Genomic DNA, 18,947 nt, shown 5'->3' with positions numbered 1-18,947 from the left:
AGTGTTCCATGATTCATTGTTTGTGCATAACACCCAGTGCTCCATGCAGAACGTGCCCTCCTCAATACCCACCACCAGGCTAACCCATCCTCCCACCCCCCTCCCCTCTAGAACCCTCAGTTTGTTTTTCAGAGTCCATCGTCTCTCATGGTTCGTCTACCCCTCCGATTTCCCCCGCTTCATTCTTCCCTTCCTGCTACCTTCTGCTTCTTCTTCTTCTTTTTTTTTTTTTTTTGGCTGTTTCCTTTTTTCTGGTGTTGTGTACCATGTGAAATTAGGTGTTTTGCTTTCTTTTTCCAAGCTGGCTGCAAGGAAGTACAGAACTAATGCCAATGCTTTTTTGGAGCAACTACACCAGCACCACTGAGCACCCAGGACCTCTCTCCTCTTTGCTATGTCTGACTTGACTAAAGGACAAGTTTACTGCATGTAGAAACAGTATTATGGGGCGTGTGGGTGGCTCAGTCAGTGAAGCCTCTGCCTTTGGCTCAGGTCATGATCTCAGGGTCCTGGGATCGAGCCCCATGTCCGGCTCCCTGCTCAGCGGGGAGCCTGCTTCTCCCTCTCCTTCTGACCCTCCCCCTACCCCCACCCTGCTTGTGCTCTCCCTTTCAAATAAAAAAGAAATAAAAAGAAACAGTATTTTAAGTGCTTTGGAGAGCATACAACAAAATAACTAACTGACCAACAAAGACACTTGATTATTCCATGGGAAAACAGACTGGATAGAGCTGGTAGCAGGGTTGGTTCTGGGCTCACCAAACTTGCCTGGAACCCAGGTCCTTCCTCCTTCCTGCTCTTTAGTCCTGGTGGGGCCCAGAACGTCTCCTTTTAAGGTCATAGCTGCAGTGGCTTCTCATGTTACATCCTCACGGGGCAGCATCTGGGAGGGATGGAGGATGCCAGAGCCACAGAACCTGCCCCTTGTCACCTCACCCTGGTGTCAGGTGGCAGAGCCTTTCCCCAAAGTCACCAGACAGAGTGCTTCTTGCATTCCATCGGCCAAAATCAGGATACACAAGGGGAATCACTGAAAAAGAGAGAGGGAGAGAGGACTGTGTTACTCCAATCACAACTGAGCCCCTGGGCTGAGGAATCTCCCACCTACAGGATAAGAAGACAAGAGGGATAATACATATCATTAAAATGTAGCTAGCACTTGGGTGCTAGAATTACAAGCATTTGCATTTATCAATTCATTTCATTCTTTTAACAACTCCCTGGGATTGTGAACCCCAATTCAGGGACTAGGAAGCAGGCACGGACAGGTGAGAGCACAGGCCGGAGGTCCCACCGCTGAACCCGCACAGTCCGTGCCCGTGACCACGTGCATCTGGCCTCTGCACCGAGCTTTCCTAAAAATGTTCGTCCTTACAGCATGGCTTCTCAGAGGTGATACAAGACGGAATCTGAGATTGCAAGAACCTTAAAAGGTCCCACTGATTACTTGAATTAATAGAAAGATGAACTTTTAGAGCTAAGTTGGCTGAATGATCATACACAATCCCCATGTTGTGTAGAGCAGAAAACTCCCCCAGACACGGAAGCAAATTGCACACAACCAGTAAACTGACCGAGGTAGAATGAGAACCCACGTTTCTATCCACTAAGTAATTAAACTAAATATATTTCACTGATACACTTCCCTTCCTCTGACTGTCCTGGAGCTTCCATTCCGCACCCCCACCCTGCTGAGATCTGAGTGCGTGATACACTGTGCATGACAGCAGGTGCTGGGGTGCCCTCTATGGTGGATGCCCAGGGATGAAGATGCTGAGGATCACCTGGTACCATCAGCTCATGCCTGGCCTGCAATGGGCCAGCACACAGGACCCATGCTCACTGTGGCAGCACAGCAGAGCAAAGCCCCAAACCTGACACACTGACGAAAGGCATCATCGGGTCTACTCTGTGCTCATCACAGTCCGTCTGAAGCCCTGTTTCTAAGGTGTAAAATGGGATTAATATAGCCCACAAGAACTGCGAGTAAATGAGATTATTTGTGTGCAAGCATTTTGTTTAACCATAGAGTAAGTCACAAATTCAGTTTTGTTCTTATTTATCTTATTCTCACACAGATCTAGGCTTTGGAAAACTGTAAGGATGTTATAAATCAACTCACAGATAGTTGGATTTCACTAATTGAAATGCACTGAAACACAGTCAGATGCTCTGGATTGGCAGCCCTTCACCCATGACAGCAGCAATAAAGAGAAGTCAAGGCCACCACCAGGGCTTTGGTGTGCACTGGGCTTGGGGCAGCAGATGTCATCATGCCCACATCGGTGACAATGTAGAAGAATCTGGGAAGGGCTCCATAAGGCTATCTGAGAAGGCATGCTGCCCCTTCCATGGAAGCTTCCATTGGGAACAAATGTAGGGCCTGCTTTCCATTTCATCATCCTACCAAATTCATGTAGAATCTTATTCTAATAGCAACAGTAAAGCTAGCTAGAAGCAAGAAAGCATTGCAACAGAAAAAAACAGTACATGCCCAGTCTCGACAATGATGATAACAGTAGCCAGAATTACTGGAGACCCATGTGAGAGCACTGGGCTCAATGCAATATCTAAATGGCTTCTTCTGACAGGGGACAACATGGACAGTTCCCAGCCCCTTGACATTTTCTCTAGACCACTGGAATATAACTCCATCCATTCATTCGGTACTTCATTCAAACAATTAGTTTTGAAGGTGTATTACATGTCGGGTACCATGGGTAATGGCCCCAAAACTAAAAATGAAGCTAAAATAGGAGACCTTCTTACCAGTCTCTTCAGAAGATTAGGAAGCACGTTATGGTAGAAAGAGCTCTAGACATAAATCTGGAGGTGCTGTTTCTATTTCTGGCTCTGCCAACAGCGGTGTGGCCTCTTGTGGAGCAAAGCCCTTCTCCGAGCCTCCAATCCTGCATCTTTAAAATAACGGTACCTGGACTCTTCTCTGCGCTCCCAGGACTGACCTTCTCTGGGACGAGCCCCTGAAAGGAGGTTTGGTTTGGGGCTCCACAAAAGAAATCCTACTGCAGGGACGGGCGTGCCGCAGGAAAGCAGAAGCTGCTGCTGCTGCTGGTGACAATGAAGATATTCCCACTTCATGTGCCAAACAGGCCTGTCACAGATAAGCGTAGTGTGCGCCAGCAGCTCCGCAGCCTTCTGGCTCCTGTCCATCAGGCTCGGAAGGAACTCGGCGACTGCGGAGAGCAACTCATGACTCAAAATCAGATCCTGCTGCTAACCCGGCAGGACCTCCATCCAAAGGCAAGAGTGCAATCAGGGATGCTGGGCCTTGTCATAATCAATGGGGACAAGATTTCCACTTTCTTTCCAGCCCTTGAGTCAGCAAACCTTCCATGGAGTCAACACGGCCTAGTATTTAAGTGTTTCCTCATCTGCAAGCATCAACATATGTCACGCTTAGACCCACTGCCATGTGCACGCACGCACACACACACACACCCATGCGTACACACACTCACGCATGCACACACATACTCATGCATGCACACATGCATACTCGTGCACACACATGCATGCAGGCACACATCCTCTTGCATGCACCCACGTGCATGCACTCACACATACGCATCCATGCACACAGCCATGTATGCACATGCACACAGTCATGCATGTAACACACTCACACATGTGCACACACAAACACAATTATTGAACGATGTCAGCTGTTGCTATTCTGGTGACTAAGAAAAAAGACTTAAGGTTTACCTCTTTCCTTCAAGGCTCATTTTTTCACTTACAGGCAAAAGAAACAAATAAAAACAAATACTTAGCTTGGGTACTAGGAATTTTCACTGTAACTGTTAAAAAATAACCCAGAGTTAAAATATCCTGTATCTATCAGTCTAAAGAAGAGTCCTAAATATTGATGGACCTATACTGAATGCATTTGACTTTTAAAATCTATTTGTACACCTAACTGTATGGACCACTGACGTTAAAACATACTAAGGGATGTTAGCCCCTTGAGTGACTGTATTTTCATACATTTTCATGTTGTTAAAACTTAAACGCTAGGTTTGGTCAACCTGCTAGATTCCTGCTACTAGTTACCAAACTGGAAAATGATGGGTACATAAACCAAACCCCAACCAAACATAAATCTTTGATTGATGGTCTCTGTGACAAGCTCCAACTCTCTCTTGAAGCCCACAAGTCTAACATTCATACCGAAATGGCAATAGACAACTTGCTGGTTGTGGTTTTAGATGGCTCAGGTTGTATGATTCTTTTAGGAGAAACCATGATCACTACACAGTGTTGTAATCATGATTCTGAAGAGCAAGAAGACCGTGAGTGAGTTGAGTCCTGGCCACCAGGCAGAGTGCACAGAGGGTGATAAGTTTGGGCAGGGCTGGGTCAGGTGTGCGAGGAACGGTATGGGGTCATAGGGACAGCAAGGTCATGGCAAGGGCAGCGGTGGCTGCTGGCTGAGCCCTCACTGCACTGAGCCACCACTCCCCTCACTTCATCATCCTGGTAGCCTTAGAAAATAGGTGTTGTCAGCAGTCCCATTTCATAGGTGAGAATCTTGACCTATGTGAACCTAAACACTTTCCCAAAGACAGCTGTAAACAACAGAACAGACCCATGACTCCAGACTGGCCTCACACACCGAGTGTCCTGTCCCGCGGATGCCTGCGATTCCTACAGCAAGCCACAGAGCTTCACGCCTTCCACCGGGTTGTGGTTTGTGCTGCTTTCCCTGACTACAGCACGTGGCCCTCCCTCTTCTCACTAGCCTTCTAAGCCCAGAGCAGATACACCACCCCCCACATGTCTCTGAGGACCTCAGGCAAAATGATCTGCCTCCTCATTTCTGTTCCCATGCAGTCTTGTAGGAACTTGATCGTTTGGCCTATAGGGCCGACAGAATTGAGTGTCATGGAATGAAGTCAGAATGTGATGCTAAAATCAAGGAAGGGAGGGCTTGCCACACCATGGTAAGCAATTTCTTGTGGAGGTACTATGGACTGAATGTTGTATACCCCCGAAATTCACATATTGATGTGATGGTATTTGGGGATGGGGCCCTTGGAAGGTAATTAGGTTTAAATAAAGTCATGAGGATAGAGCTCTCATGATGGGATTAGTGCCCTTATTAAGATGAGAGAAAGAAACTAGAGTTTCTCTCTCTCTGTCACGTGAGGACACAGCAAGGAGGCAACTGTCTACAAGCCAGGAGGAGGGCTCTCACCAAGAACCAAATCTGCTGACACCTTGATCTTGGACTTCCAGCCTCCAGATCTGTGAGAGATAACTGTCTGCTGATTAAGCCTCCCAGTCCGTGGTATTTTACTATAGCAGCCCAAGCCAGTTAAAACAGTAGTCAGTGAGAGCATCAGATGGATTTTAAGGCAGGTAGTATCATGGTAAGATTATACTGACAGATAGGTATGCCTAATTTTAAGAGAGAAAACCATACTTCTTAATTCCATTCATTTATGTAATTGTAGGCATCAATACATGTTTTCTGTAAAAAGCCAGGGAGTAAATATTTTAGGCTTGGCAGGAGATAGACGGTTACTGTCTTGTGGGCTGGAGGCCATGGTTTGCCGACCTCAATATAATAGAGTAAATTTTCCGAGAGAAACCTATAATTTCTCAAAGACTTGCTTTTGTTTGCTGGGTAGACATCCAAATAATTATTCTTTATGGGAAATTTATTTAGATGTCACTTTATTATAAATATGATTAATTAGTACACCCATATGGATAAAGTCTTTGTTGCGGTTTATCATAGTATCCTGGCGCAGGTGATACACCAAAAAATAACCCATTGCACTAAAAAAAAAAAAAAAAAAAATAGAGCAATGCCCATGCATTTAGAGTCTCTCAAATACCCAACATGCCATGGCGGGTGCCTCAGCTCCGGAGGGACTCCAGCCCAGTTCTGGAAGTCACCAGTCCATTATCAGAGCCTCACAACACTTTCATTTTATAAAAAGAAACAAGAGGAAAAAAATCCCACATGGGAAATGTTGCAGCCACAAGAATGCGGTTGCCTTTTTCTTGGTTACCTTGTATCTAAAAGTAGGTATTGCTGTTGGACCCGCTTCAAAAACTTTTCATCGCCCATGACGATCTCAGCACCCCTGCTCAGGCCTACGCCCCTGACAAACAGCCACCTATATTTTCAGCAATTGTTGCTGTTTTTCTTGCCTTGGGTCAAAAATCACTTTCTCATCTGTGAATGTGATAAACCTGCTAGAGAAGGGGACTGGTTTTTATTTCCCACTTTAAGGATTAATCTATGTAGCCCTCCCAACAACTGTATAAGGTGGTCACTCTTCCCCCAAATTTACAGATCACGAATTTGAATCTCAGAGACCTTAAAGCTCACACATCTGCTATGATGGCTGAGCACAGATCTGAACCCGAAGCTTGTGTAACAGCATCTGCACCCCTTTCATCACGCGAGTTCCTCTCTCTCCTCTCTTTCATACACTTCTCACAGCTCTTCTTCCAGCTCAACACAGCCCACTACCTCCAACAGGCTGAACCACAAATCATCAGAATTTCCCTCCTTCCCACCCCCTCTGGCAGAGCACCCTGAGCATGAGGGGGGTCACGGAAGGGGGCCAGGGAGGGGTCCTCCAGTGGCTGCCCTCCAAAGTGCACAGCAGAGCTGGGACACGGCGAGGCCGCGGAGGCTGGGGGTGAGCCAGGGAGGCGAGGCTGCCGAAACAGATGAGGCGGCCCACCACCTATGTCAACAGAGCAGGGCGCCGGCCGGTGGAGCCCTGGGGCCCAGGGAGCCTTGGGATCTGAGCCTGCCCACAGAGCCGCCAAGTCTAGACTCCAGATGTGCACTCACTATTACCAGGCCAAGTCAGATCCATCGGGCGGGTAAATATTCCTACCAGATGACAGCAGGCTCCATTACAGCAGTGATGACAAAGGACAAAAATAGGAACCGAGTAAATACTGGGCACTGACGTTCCTTGGGGGAGGTAAACACATACATGCGCACGCACACACACACACGCAAGCACACATATGCTCACACCCACCCACATGCACGCACACACACTCCCACACGCTCACATGCACTCATACACAACCCTACACACTCACAGGCACTCAAACACACTCACATGTACACCCACATACTCCCACACACTCCCACACATGCACATACACTCACACATGCACACATCATGCAAGCACACACACACACATTCTCCACATACTTTTCCAGGATGCTATTATGTCAGTAGATCATACGCATCCTCATATTTTCTTGCTACGTGGAAACAGTTCCAAGATGAACTGAAGACTATTTAAAAGTCAATTAGACACTTAAAATGAGTTGAAATCGGCTGCATAGCGAGGACACACGCAATTTACCTTCTGATTTTTAACCTTTGGAGAGATTGACAGCTGAGAAAAAGAAAGAAAGCAAGTTTTTAAAAAAAAAAGTTTCTAGAATCCAGGGCAATGAAGTATCAATTTACTTTGAGAGACAACAGTTTTTCGGTTTCTTTAGAGCATCAGAATAGCCCTGCATCATAAAAACCTAAAAATAGGTCTGCCCTCCAGACTTGCCCAGCCCAAGTGTTGCTCTGTCTCCCACATCCACTGTGTCACCTCCATTACACCCAGTCCCAATGACGTCATACGCTAATTTCAAAAACGTGACTTTTTACGTCTTCCTTGAACATAGGCTTTCAATAATTCCAGAGTTGTAATATCTCTTTGCTTAAAATATATTGGCACCTGGTAGGAGGTAAGGTTTCACTTCCTTGTGAAATTACAGCCTCCCATATGTCAGACACAGCAGCTGAAAGTGAATGAAATGCTAGAATTTTTTATGAACTCCCCCACTCGATCCACAGTATCCCAGGAGGTATTCAGGTAATATTACCGTCACTTTCACCTTTTTGTTCCTTTACTTCTTGAGAGGATAGGATTTTATTTGGGGTAGGAAGAGCAGACCAGAGTTTAAATCAGATGCTTTATTTCCACTTACCAATTATTATTTTCCAGATACCCTATAATCTTCATGACAGCCTCAAGAAATATTTTATAGAATAAATAATTTCCATAGAAGCACAGAGATGGTCTGTGACAGAGCTGGGATTGGAACCCGTCCTACTTGATTCTGGATGGAAATGGAATATATCCTGGGAAAAGGATCAGAGTGGAATGAGGGGGTCATGTGATACTGACCACTCCATCTCCTGGCTAAAAATGGCATACTGTTTTATTTCTAAAACACAAACTCTCTCCTATAATTCAGTGAATTCAAAACTAAACGTGAAGTATTCCTCTTCATTCATTTTCAGATCAAAATTGAGATTTGCCTCCCAGATCTGCTTGCATGAAAAATTTACAATACATAGAGTTTCAGCTAACAACAAACAAACAAAACAAACAGTATCTAGTAGATCTGGTATTGTCCTATGGTTGTAGGTCCTCTGATCATGGTCAGTTAAATCATGGCTTAAAGTTAATAAAGTACCCACCTTAAATATGTATTAATGTATCTGAGCCTTTATATTGTCTTCGGGTCATTGTAACAGAGCCTCAATTACTATTATATCACATTATAGTCTCTTAAAGTCCATTATTTAAATTTTATTATTTTATATTACAGAGATATAAATTATAGCACAATTTATAGTGAATTACTTATTATTATTTAAATTTCTCATTATTTGGATACTGGCGGAAATGGAGTACATGCTCCCTACTTCTTTATTTATGAAGGAGAACATGTGGGTCACCCAGACAGGTGAGAAAGAAGTAGATGGTCTCCAGGTAGTTCTGCCCTTGGCCTTTTTCTCTCTGCTTTCTCCTCATCAGCGATCCTATTCTCTCTCATAAAGTCAGCCTCCTCTGTTACGGATCAGATGTCTCCAATTGCCTCTTTGGCTCTCAGTATGCAGAGTTCCTCCTGGCTGTGTCCCAGATGCTCTACCCCAGGAGGGTCGGCTAGACCCTGACCTTCCTTCTTAAGGCCTCTGCCTCCCCCCCCACCCCCCGCCCCGCTTAATGCCACCGCCTATCCTCTCGGTCACCACGACCTGAAACGTTGGAGCTCTTGCTGACTTACCCTTCTACCGCACACACTGCCTCCCATCTGTCACCAGCCTGTGCCCACCTTTTCTTCCCAGGCCATGGCTCTGGCTCACACTCTGGTCATTCTCCTGAGGGCCGCGCTACGTGTTTTCTACCTGTCCTGCTCTTTCCCTGCCTCCCGACATCCCCTTCACTTCATATGCTTCTAGAATGGGCTTTCCATTGTTCTTACAAAGGAAACCCCTTGGAACAAACAGCTTTAGTCTCCTATCTCTAGCCTCCTACACCTCCTGTCCCCATGTCCACGCACAACCTCAGGCCCTCTGTGCTGCCTTGTATGTGTGGTTTCGTCTGCACAGGGACATGGTTATTGCTGTTCCCTATACCTATAATGCCCTTCCCAGTACTTTGGCCAAGGTAATTACTACTCACACTTCAACTTCTGCCTAACCGTTCATGCCTTGGGGAACATATTTTTTGTCCTTTCTGCTAGACGGAAGATTACAGTTATATTCTCCCTTTGTATGGAAGGTCTTCCCAGTTACCTCGGGCACAGTTTTTTTTTTTTTTTAAAGATTTTATTTATTTATTCATTAGAGACAGAGAGAGAGAGAGGCAGAGGGAGAAGCAGGCTCCCAAGGAGCAGGGAGCCCGATGCGGGACTCGATCCCAGGACCCTGAGATCATGACCTGAGCCGAAGGCAGACGCTTAACCATCTGAGCCACCCAGGCGCCCCCTCGGGCACAGTTTTACTTGTATCCTGCTGTTATCTGATTAATATCTGTCTCCCTCGCCATGTCATAAACTTCACAAGGCAGGGCCCTCATCTGATTGTGCTGACCATTGGGGCTACAACTCCTAGCACATATTCTAACACATAATAAATGCTGGTAAATATTAGTAGAAGGAAGGATGAAGGACAGGAGAAGAAGAGGAGGGAGGAGTATTGGTTTCTACTGTGCAAAACAGATTCCCACAGACATGGTGACCTCGAACAGCACAGACTCATCCACTACGGTTTCCTTGCAAGTATGGTGCACTTTAACTGGTCCCCTGCTCAGGGTGTCACAGGACTGAAGCCACGAGGTCAGCCGGCTTTATCCTCATGCAGAGGCTGATGAGGGCAAGTATGCTTTCCTGCTAGCTGTCAGCCTGGGGACAAAGGCCGAGTGATGTCCTTGCCAGGCTACCCCATCTACGGGCCCTCACAGGTTTTCCATCCCTCTGACTTCAGGGAGGACCTCATTAAGGCCTGTAAAGAGATGACCTGATCAAGTCAGCCTACGTAGATAAGCCCCATTTTGAACTCCAAGTCTACTGGTCAGGAATCTATCATGGGAGTGATTAGTAATCATCACCTACACAGATTCTGCCAGCAGTGGGGAGAGGGCACTGTAGGGACGTGCAAAGGTCCTGGGGTCATCTTGAAACTCCGCTGACAACCAGGTGGAAAAGCACGATCACTCTCCCAGGCAGGATGCTGGCCACAATGTCAGACTCTGGACCCACAGAGCTCTGCCCTGTGCCTGCTGAAATGCTGAAGGAGTGTTGGTTTCCATGTAGATAACATTGTAACAACAGTGATAGCCACTTCAAGAGTTAACCATGAAAAATGAAATGATTTACTGCACATAAGTCCCTGGGGCACAGAAAGTGTTCACTGAGAGATAACTATCACTTCTGGGATTCTCAAGTATGTTATGCTGTGCTTCTGGGAACAATGGCCACAGTATTTGAAACCCGGATCTTTCCCAGAATACCTAGAACATATGGTCTCCAAAATTAGAGATTCACCATCCAATAAGCAATATATTTCTGGGGAAAAAAAATCCCTTGGAAACAAGAAGCTAAGGGGATCACTTTTTTTTTTTCCTTCCCATTTTAACATACAAATCAAATTCAGGCCTGGCAGCTACCTATTTTATTAAGGGAAGTTCCTACTTTCCTTAATGAAAGAGTTCCAAGCTTTACTTGAGAGAGAATTATATAATTTTATAAGTTCTGAGTAATATACACTGCAGGGGTGACTACAACAAAAGAGACTTTGGTCTGCCTGTTTCTACCTTGTTTTTACACTAAGTTAAGTCCTCCAAAATCTAAAAAGTTAATCACATTTCCCGTTTAAAATGCCCCCAACATCCCAACACAGTTACTTCTGATGTTTCAAACTCCCTTTCTTGCTGATGAGGACTTTCTTTTCAATCTAATTTATTTGGATTCTGTTTTCTCCATTACAATGCAGGAACTTCCCATGGAGCTGATGAGATCATTTCCTGCTGACTCAGCACACCACCCAGCCCAGTCAGGACACAGGCCACTGGAAAGGCTGTAATTAAGACTGATTGTCGGAGATAATACAAAGCCTCGGGAAATGTCACCAGAGGCTGGGAGAATCTGAGAAGAAAATTACCTTGCAGCACCATTCACTTATACCCTGTGATCCCACTGAAACCCCCGCCTCAGACCTGCTGCTTCTCTCTCCTCCTCCATCAGCCTTCCTCCCTCGCTGATGACTGAGCTAGGGTTGTGTATCTGAATCCTGGACGTGAGTTCTCAGGATCCCTGCTTACTCCATGGTGCTAGTCTGCGCTGAGAAGGCAGAAATGGTGTGGAGGCAGAAGCCTTAGCTCTAACTTCCAGCATCATCACTGCTGGCTGAGATTTGTCCCCTTCCCTCCTAGGGCTTTTGTCAATGCACCTTCATAACGGGCAGTCCAGTTTGTATTTTCACTGCTGTTCACATAACCAGGTGTTAGATGGGGCTTTTTCTGCATTTGAAATCTGGTTAAAATCAGCCTAAACTCTGGATCTGGAGGAAGAGGTTAAAGCCCTGATTTCTGTGAGTGCCAACAGCTCAGTTCCTCTGCACGCGATGCCCTGTGCTCAGACATTCACCTTAGCCTTCTGCATTCAATCCAGTCACCCTGGCCATTTAGTTTATCAGTTTATGAAAGATCTTGGAGGTATCACATACTGCGTACTCTGCCATTTGGTTAACTGCACCCCTTTCCTCCTATTCTTTTTGCCAGAGAACATCCTAGGGAGGGTCTCCCATTCCTCAGCTGGGGCTCCTCCCTGGGATAGCAGGCAGTCCAAGTGAGACACTCTCCTTCTTAGGATGGTCGGATCCAATAAGTTATCAAGGCCTTTGGAGCACTTTGATAATTATGAAGCCATTAATAAATGTCAGGTATAATTAGCATTATTTTAAGCATCATGGGGCATGAAAACTTTTGCAAGGACAACTGAATGGAATCAGCAAAAAATCTTGATGGTTCTGCCTCGAGGCAGAAATAAAACCTAATTTACCATCAATGTGCATCCTCTGGGGCACCTGGGTGGCTCAGTCCGTTTAAGCATCTGACTCTTGATTTCGGCTCAGGTCATGATCTCAGGGTCCTGAGATCGAGCCCCGCATCAGGCTCCCCACTCAGTGGGGAGTCTACTTGAGATTTTCTCTCTCCCTCTCCTTCTATCCTCCCTCACCCCTGCACAGATGCATTCTCTCTTTCTCTGTCTCTCTCTAAGATAAATAAAATAAATCTTTAAAAAAATAATAAATGTGCATCTTTTGTCTAAAGACACTAGACTTTGCAGGTAAGTTCTTTAAATAAGCTAGCCCTATAGCCTTGAACATAGTGACCTTGAAAAAGCAGAAGTCTAACTGTAAGAGGGTCCAGGCCATAGCATGGTTGAGTTAATGGCAAGACAACTACATTGAAAAATAAAGCCAACATCAAACTAAAAAGCTTCTGTACAGCTGAAGAAATAATCAACATAATGAAAAGGCAACCTACAGAATGGGAGAAAATATTTGCAAACCATCTATCTACAGGGCTTACTATGCAAAATACATAAGGAACTCATTCAACTCAACAGCAAAAATAAAAATAAAGAATAAAAAATTGGATAAAAAATGGGCAAAGGATTTGAATAGACATTTTTCCAAAGATAAACAAATGGCCATGAAAGGTACATGAAGTACAAAGGTATATGAAAAGGTGCTCAACATCAGTAATCATCAGGAAAATGCAAATCAAAACCACAATGACATACCATCTCACACCTGTTAAAATGGCTGTCGTCAAAAAGACAAAAGACAAGTGTTGGGGAGGATGTGGAGAAAGGGAACCCTTGTGCACTGTTGGTGGGAATGTAAACTGGTATGGCCACTGGGGAAAACAGTATAGATGTTCCTCAAAATAATAAAATTAGAACTACCCTGATGATCCAGCTATTACACTTCTCAGTATACATCCAAAGGAAATGAAATCATTATATCAAAAATATCTCTGCACACTCACGTTCACTGCAACATTATTTATAATAACCAAGATGTGGAAACAACCTAAGTGTCCATCCACAGATGAATGAATAAAGAAAATTATATATATATACATGTATGTATTTATATATGTGTATTTAATATTACCTAACCATAAAAAAGAAGGAAATCCTGATTTTGTGGCAACATAGATGGACCTTGAGGGCATGATACTAACTGAAATATATTAGACAGGAAAAGACAAATGCTGTATGTTCTCCCACTTACATGTGGAATCTAAAAATGCCAAACTCATAGAAACAGAGAAGAGAATGGTAGTTCCTAGGGGCTGGGCTGGGTGGATGGAGAGATGATGGTCCAAGAGCACACACTTCCCAGATGTATGATGAACAAGTTCCAGGGATCTAATGTGCAGCATGGTGACTGTAATTAGCAACACTGCATCGTATACTGGAAAGCTATTATGAGAGTAGAGAAAAACAACAATTTTTGTGAGGCGATGGAGGTATTAACTAGTCTTACTGTTTAATCGTTTCACAATAAATATGTGTTTCAAACTGTCACATTGTATTTCTTGAACTTACAAATGTTATCTGTCAGTAATATACCAATAAAGCTGGAGAAAAAAGAAGGAAAGAAAAAGAAAATCAAGCATATGTTTGATTACTTCTTCCCTTCTATTCTACTAATATTATAAAAAAAGGATTCAGGGGCACCTGGGTGGCTCAGTCAGTTAAGCGTCTGCCTTCCGCTCAGGTCACGATCTCAGGGTTCTAGGATCGAGCCCTGTGTGGGGCTCCCTGCTGAGCAGGGAGTCTGCTTCTCCCTCTCATTCTCCTCTGTGCTCTCTCTCAAATATTTTTTTTAAAAAAGGATTCAATAAACACTGAATTGATCAGTGACTATTCAAAATATTTTACTATTCTTTTTCTAACATCGTATGAAATATTCCATGTATACAAAATGATATAAAGACATAAAAGAAATTATACATGGCAATGCCCCCACCAACCAGCTGCAGGAACGAAATATTGCAAACCGAGATGAAGCCCACCTTGTACCAATTCTTCCCCTACATCCCTTTCTACCTTCCCTAGAGGCAATCATGCAGAGGTAACCACTATATTAAATTGAATTTTAATCATTTCAATGCTTTGTATTGTTTCACTTTTCCTTCAAATACGTATATTCCTATGATGTTTCCACATTGAAGAGGTTTCTAACCACTGTCCCGAGGCACACTGATGTGCACAGAATGGGTCAGAAATCACCAAGTGTCTCAGTCTGTTCAGGCTACCATAACAAAATATCGTAAGTGGGTGGCTTAAACAACAGAAGTTTTTTTTTGTTTTGTGTGTTTTTTTGTTTTTGGTTTTTTCTCATAGTCCCGGAGTCCAGAAGTTCAAGATCAAGGAGTGAATAGGTTTGAGTTCTGGTACGGCCTTGCTCCTTGGTTTGCAAATGGTGGCCTTCTTCCTGTGTCCTCATATGGTCTTTCCTATGGGTGCACACATCCCTGGTGTCTCTTCCTGTTCTTATAAGGACATCAGTCCTACTGGATTAGGCGCCCCCATGACCTGATTTCATCAAAACTACTTTCTTAAAGACCCTATCTCCAAATGCTGTCCCACCGGGGTTTAGGGATTCAACATATGGATTTAGGGGAGGACACAATTCAGTCCATAACACCAGGTTATTGATCATCGCTGCCCTCCACAATCTTACTGATGTATAAACAAACAACATGAATCCGTGACAGAAATCACTCCCCTGTAGACTATGTCATTTCTACTTAGTTAGAACACTCACCAATTCTCTATTGCCCATTCTTGGCCATTTCTTACAAAACCCAAGACTCAGAATTTCTTTGAGAAGCTTCTCCTATTTTTCACACTGCACATTAAGACCTTACAATTGGACAATATTTTGGGGTCTGAGCTTGGTTTCTTCCCACTAGAACCCCATGCCCGTTCCTTTCCTTGTAACCATTCACAGGAATAGAGTGAGTACATAAGGGAGAAAACATGGACACTCTTCTCATTAGTCTCAGTCTATTCGGTATATATCTCTCTAGCAGAATCTCTGCAACACAAAACTTCCCAATCCCTGTGGATCCGATGCTCCTACTGGTTAGAAAAGCCAGCCTAACTGACCTTTCTCCCAAAGTAGTCCACATTTATTTTCTGAACCTGGCATCAATGGTCCAAGCTCCTCCAAAAATGAAAGCCAGTCACAACACCACCTGTTTCAGGCAATGGCCCCACCACCCTCCCTGGAGCCATTCCACCAGCTGCTGACAGTTCACAGCTAAGTCACCCTCCAGGGAATGCCCCAACTGCCTGCAATTCACGACAGCCATCTCCACAAGGTGATTTTCCCTTCCCTGTGGACAGCCTGCCCGTGGTGACTGGGCAATTCAAGGCGTGTGAAAACCCAGCCTCCTTGCCTCCAGGCGGGACAATAGCATCCAGAGTTCCCTGTGGAATCAGCTGAGACCTTCGTGTTGACTGCATTTCAGTTGTTCAGTTTTACTTGTTTTAATCTCCACAGATGTTGATCCCAAGAATACACCCCCAATCAGCTTCCTGCCCTCAAATTTATAGCTCAGAGTCCGCTTTCCCAGGAATCTGGTTTAGGGGGGAGGCTGACTCTAAAGAGGGATTCTGGGACTGGACGACCTCCTGGCCAACTGTCAGTGAAGACCCCATCGTTGAGGACCAGGAAAGGAAGTGCGAAGGGCCCAGGGCACACTAAAGTACAACTGTGAAAGGTTCACAATTATGAACCAGGAAGGGATATATTGAAGGGCATGCCCCAGGAGTGTAATATCACATGCATTTAAGAAATTCAAGTATGGGTACAGTAATTAATTATAAGGACAATGGACTTGACTGGCAATTGTTGAATGTTACTGATATTTGGGGTAGAAAATTAGAGAACTGGGTCCAGAAGTTAATATTTGGTGTAGCAGGCTCTAAAGGTTGAATTCTCAACTTCAGCAAGGCTACTATGCCAAGGCCAGATCCCTGTTTGGGAAGGTGGAACCTGAGGTGTGGGGTGCTGTCATCTAGACAGATGCACTTGAGAATTCCAAGTCCTTTGCAGAAGTGACTCACTCCTTCCTGCTAAAATCAAGTGGCTTCTAACACATAAGACCACAGGAATCCAATCCCACTTCTATCCCACCCCTGCCCCTGGTAGATCTACTCCACCAGCCCTCCTAGCCACCAGATCAATAATTAGGGTTAAGTCCCAACATATGTGGCTAGGGAAGTGGTGGACATACAGACACAGGAAAGGAACGATACCCCAAAAGAGCCACAAGATCTCACCAAGATATATCAGCAAGAGCCAAGAAAACATGCATGGGACTCGATCCTGGAATTGTGGGCTCAAGGTCAGGGTGAAACATAAAGGAGGATAAGAGAGGATTCTCCCGTGACCAAGGATTTAACACCTTGGCAAGGACCATGGGAGATGGTGCTAACACACTATAACACATTATAATGGCACTTGAGAGCTGGGAGAAAGCAACGGCCCATGTTAAGTAAACTAGAAATCTCAGAACTTCTCTAGCAGCATGGAAGAAGGGATCAAATTCTCAGAGAACTGGGATTGCTAAAGTTGATATACTATTGAAACCCCTTGGTTTTAACAGGGAATGGTGGAATACCAGCCAATTAGTAGGCAGGAGGGCTTGGAGGCCCTCTGCTTGCCAAAGCAAGAAGGTATGCCCTGGTGAATAGGAGACATCAGGTTCATGCATTCTACAGGTCATGACGAACTGTAAGAAATGCTCACACAGAATGGTGTTCCCCAATATCAGTATGACAATAGGATCCCGGAATACCAAAAGCTAGGTGGCAATGCTTAACCATTAGAAAAAAAGGTAAGTGCAATTATTGCAATGGATGGCAAAGTCAGAACGGCATTTGGGGACCCTGATCTGCCAAGAGCTATGGAGATGACTAAGAGAACATGTCATCTCCAAGGGCAAGAGAGACGGCAGCCAATGAGTCAGGAGGGGGACAAATAGAGTTAGTGATCTATGGTACTGTCTTGTCCAAAAGGAGGACAAAAGCATTTGTTAATATAGATAAATTAAATAGTTATAATTACTAGGTTGCCACTAAAAGAATGCAGAATAAAAGGGAAAGGAAACATAGATAAATAGAAAGTACAAAATAACATGAAGGACTAAAAACCAAATGTATCAGTAATTTCATTTAATTAAATGAACTAAGTGATCTAGCTAAAAGATAAAAATCGCCACAGTCTGAATAAGAAAACAAAATCCAAATATACTCAGTTTATATAAACATATATCTAAAACAAACAGATAAAACTTTCAAAAGTTGGGGTACCTGGCTGGCTCAATAAGTAGAGCCTGTGACTCTTAATCTCAGGGTCTTGAGTTCAAGCCCCACCATTGGGTGTGGAGCCTACTTAAAAAGTAAATAAAAACTGTCAAAAGTAAATAAAAACTGTCAAAAGTAAAAAGAAAGAACACCATATACTATGTAAACACTAACCAAAAGAAATCTGATGTAACTACATTATATAATATATATTTTAAGGCAAAACTAATTAATAGAGTATCAATTCATAATAACATAATGTTCTAACCACTTAGAAGAAAAAAACTTAGAAACTTGTATGCAATTAATAATAGTCTCAAAATACATAAAATGAAAATTGCTAGAACTACAAGGATAAATGAAAAACCCACCACCATTTCAGAAATTTTGACACAACTCTAATTAGTGATTCAAAGAGGAAAAACAAAACAAAAAACAGTGGAGATACAGAGATACACACAACTTGATAACATACTTGACTGGTAAAGACACAGAATGTTATCCCCCAAACTGTACAGTTCATTCTCCTTTAAAGCACACCAGAGACAGCTACAAAAATAAACCACATATTGGGTCACAAAACCAATGACTCACTTTTTAAGAAATGAATTTATAGAGAGTATATCCTCTGATGGCCATGCAGTTATACTGGAAGTAAAAATAGACAAAAGATAATTTGACAATACATACATGTTTGGAAATTAAGAATTACATGCCTCAATAATCAAGAACTTAAGGGAAAATTAGAAAATATGTTTAAATAATGCAGAAATACTACATATCAAAATTCAGGAAATGGTTTTATATATATTAGAAAAGAAATAGAGAAAAACTTTCATTAGAAAGACTAATGAGCTAAGCAACCATATCAACAATCTAGAATGATATCCATACAAAATTGAAAGAATTTTTTTTTTAATTTTTTTATTATTTTTTTTTTAAGATTTTATTTATTTGACAAAGAGAGAGAGACAGCGAGAGAGGGAACACAAGCAGGGGGAGTGGGAGAGGGAGAAGCAGGCTTCCCGCCGAGCAGGGAGCCAGATGCGGGGCTTGATCCCAGGACCCTGGGATCATGACCTGAGCCGAAGGCAGATGCTTAACAACTGAGCCACCCAGGCGCCCCGAAAGAATTTTTTTAAATGCAGGAACCAATAAAGTTTGTTTTTTTTAAGGCACACAATAAAGAAGGTGAAAAAACAAATTTAATTCTTGGAAGAAATGAAGAAAATTTGTAAACTTGTGGCAACACTGCTCAAGA

At 43.7% G+C, this 18,947-nt stretch overlaps 1 long non-coding RNA gene across 1 annotated transcript in view; it reads right to left on the bottom strand.

The window, feature by feature from the left end:
- The window catches only part of LOC115937026 (uncharacterized), a 199,008-nt gene that overhangs the window by 1,945 nt on the left and 178,116 nt on the right, over positions 1–18,947 (bottom strand). Inside the window, exon 4 of the long non-coding RNA XR_014148987.1 lies at positions 760–1,030. This is a non-coding gene — a long non-coding RNA (uncharacterized LOC115937026). The remainder of the gene's footprint in view (positions 1–759; positions 1,031–18,947) is intronic.

Source organism: Leptonychotes weddellii, chromosome 10, assembly GCF_054177405.1.
Source record: "Leptonychotes weddellii isolate Sample4059 chromosome 10, ASM5417740v2, whole genome shotgun sequence".
Taxonomy (NCBI): domain Eukaryota; kingdom Metazoa; phylum Chordata; class Mammalia; order Carnivora; family Phocidae; genus Leptonychotes; species Leptonychotes weddellii.
Note: the sequence above shows the minus strand (reverse complement) of the source record. Positions and strands in the feature narration are given on the sequence as shown.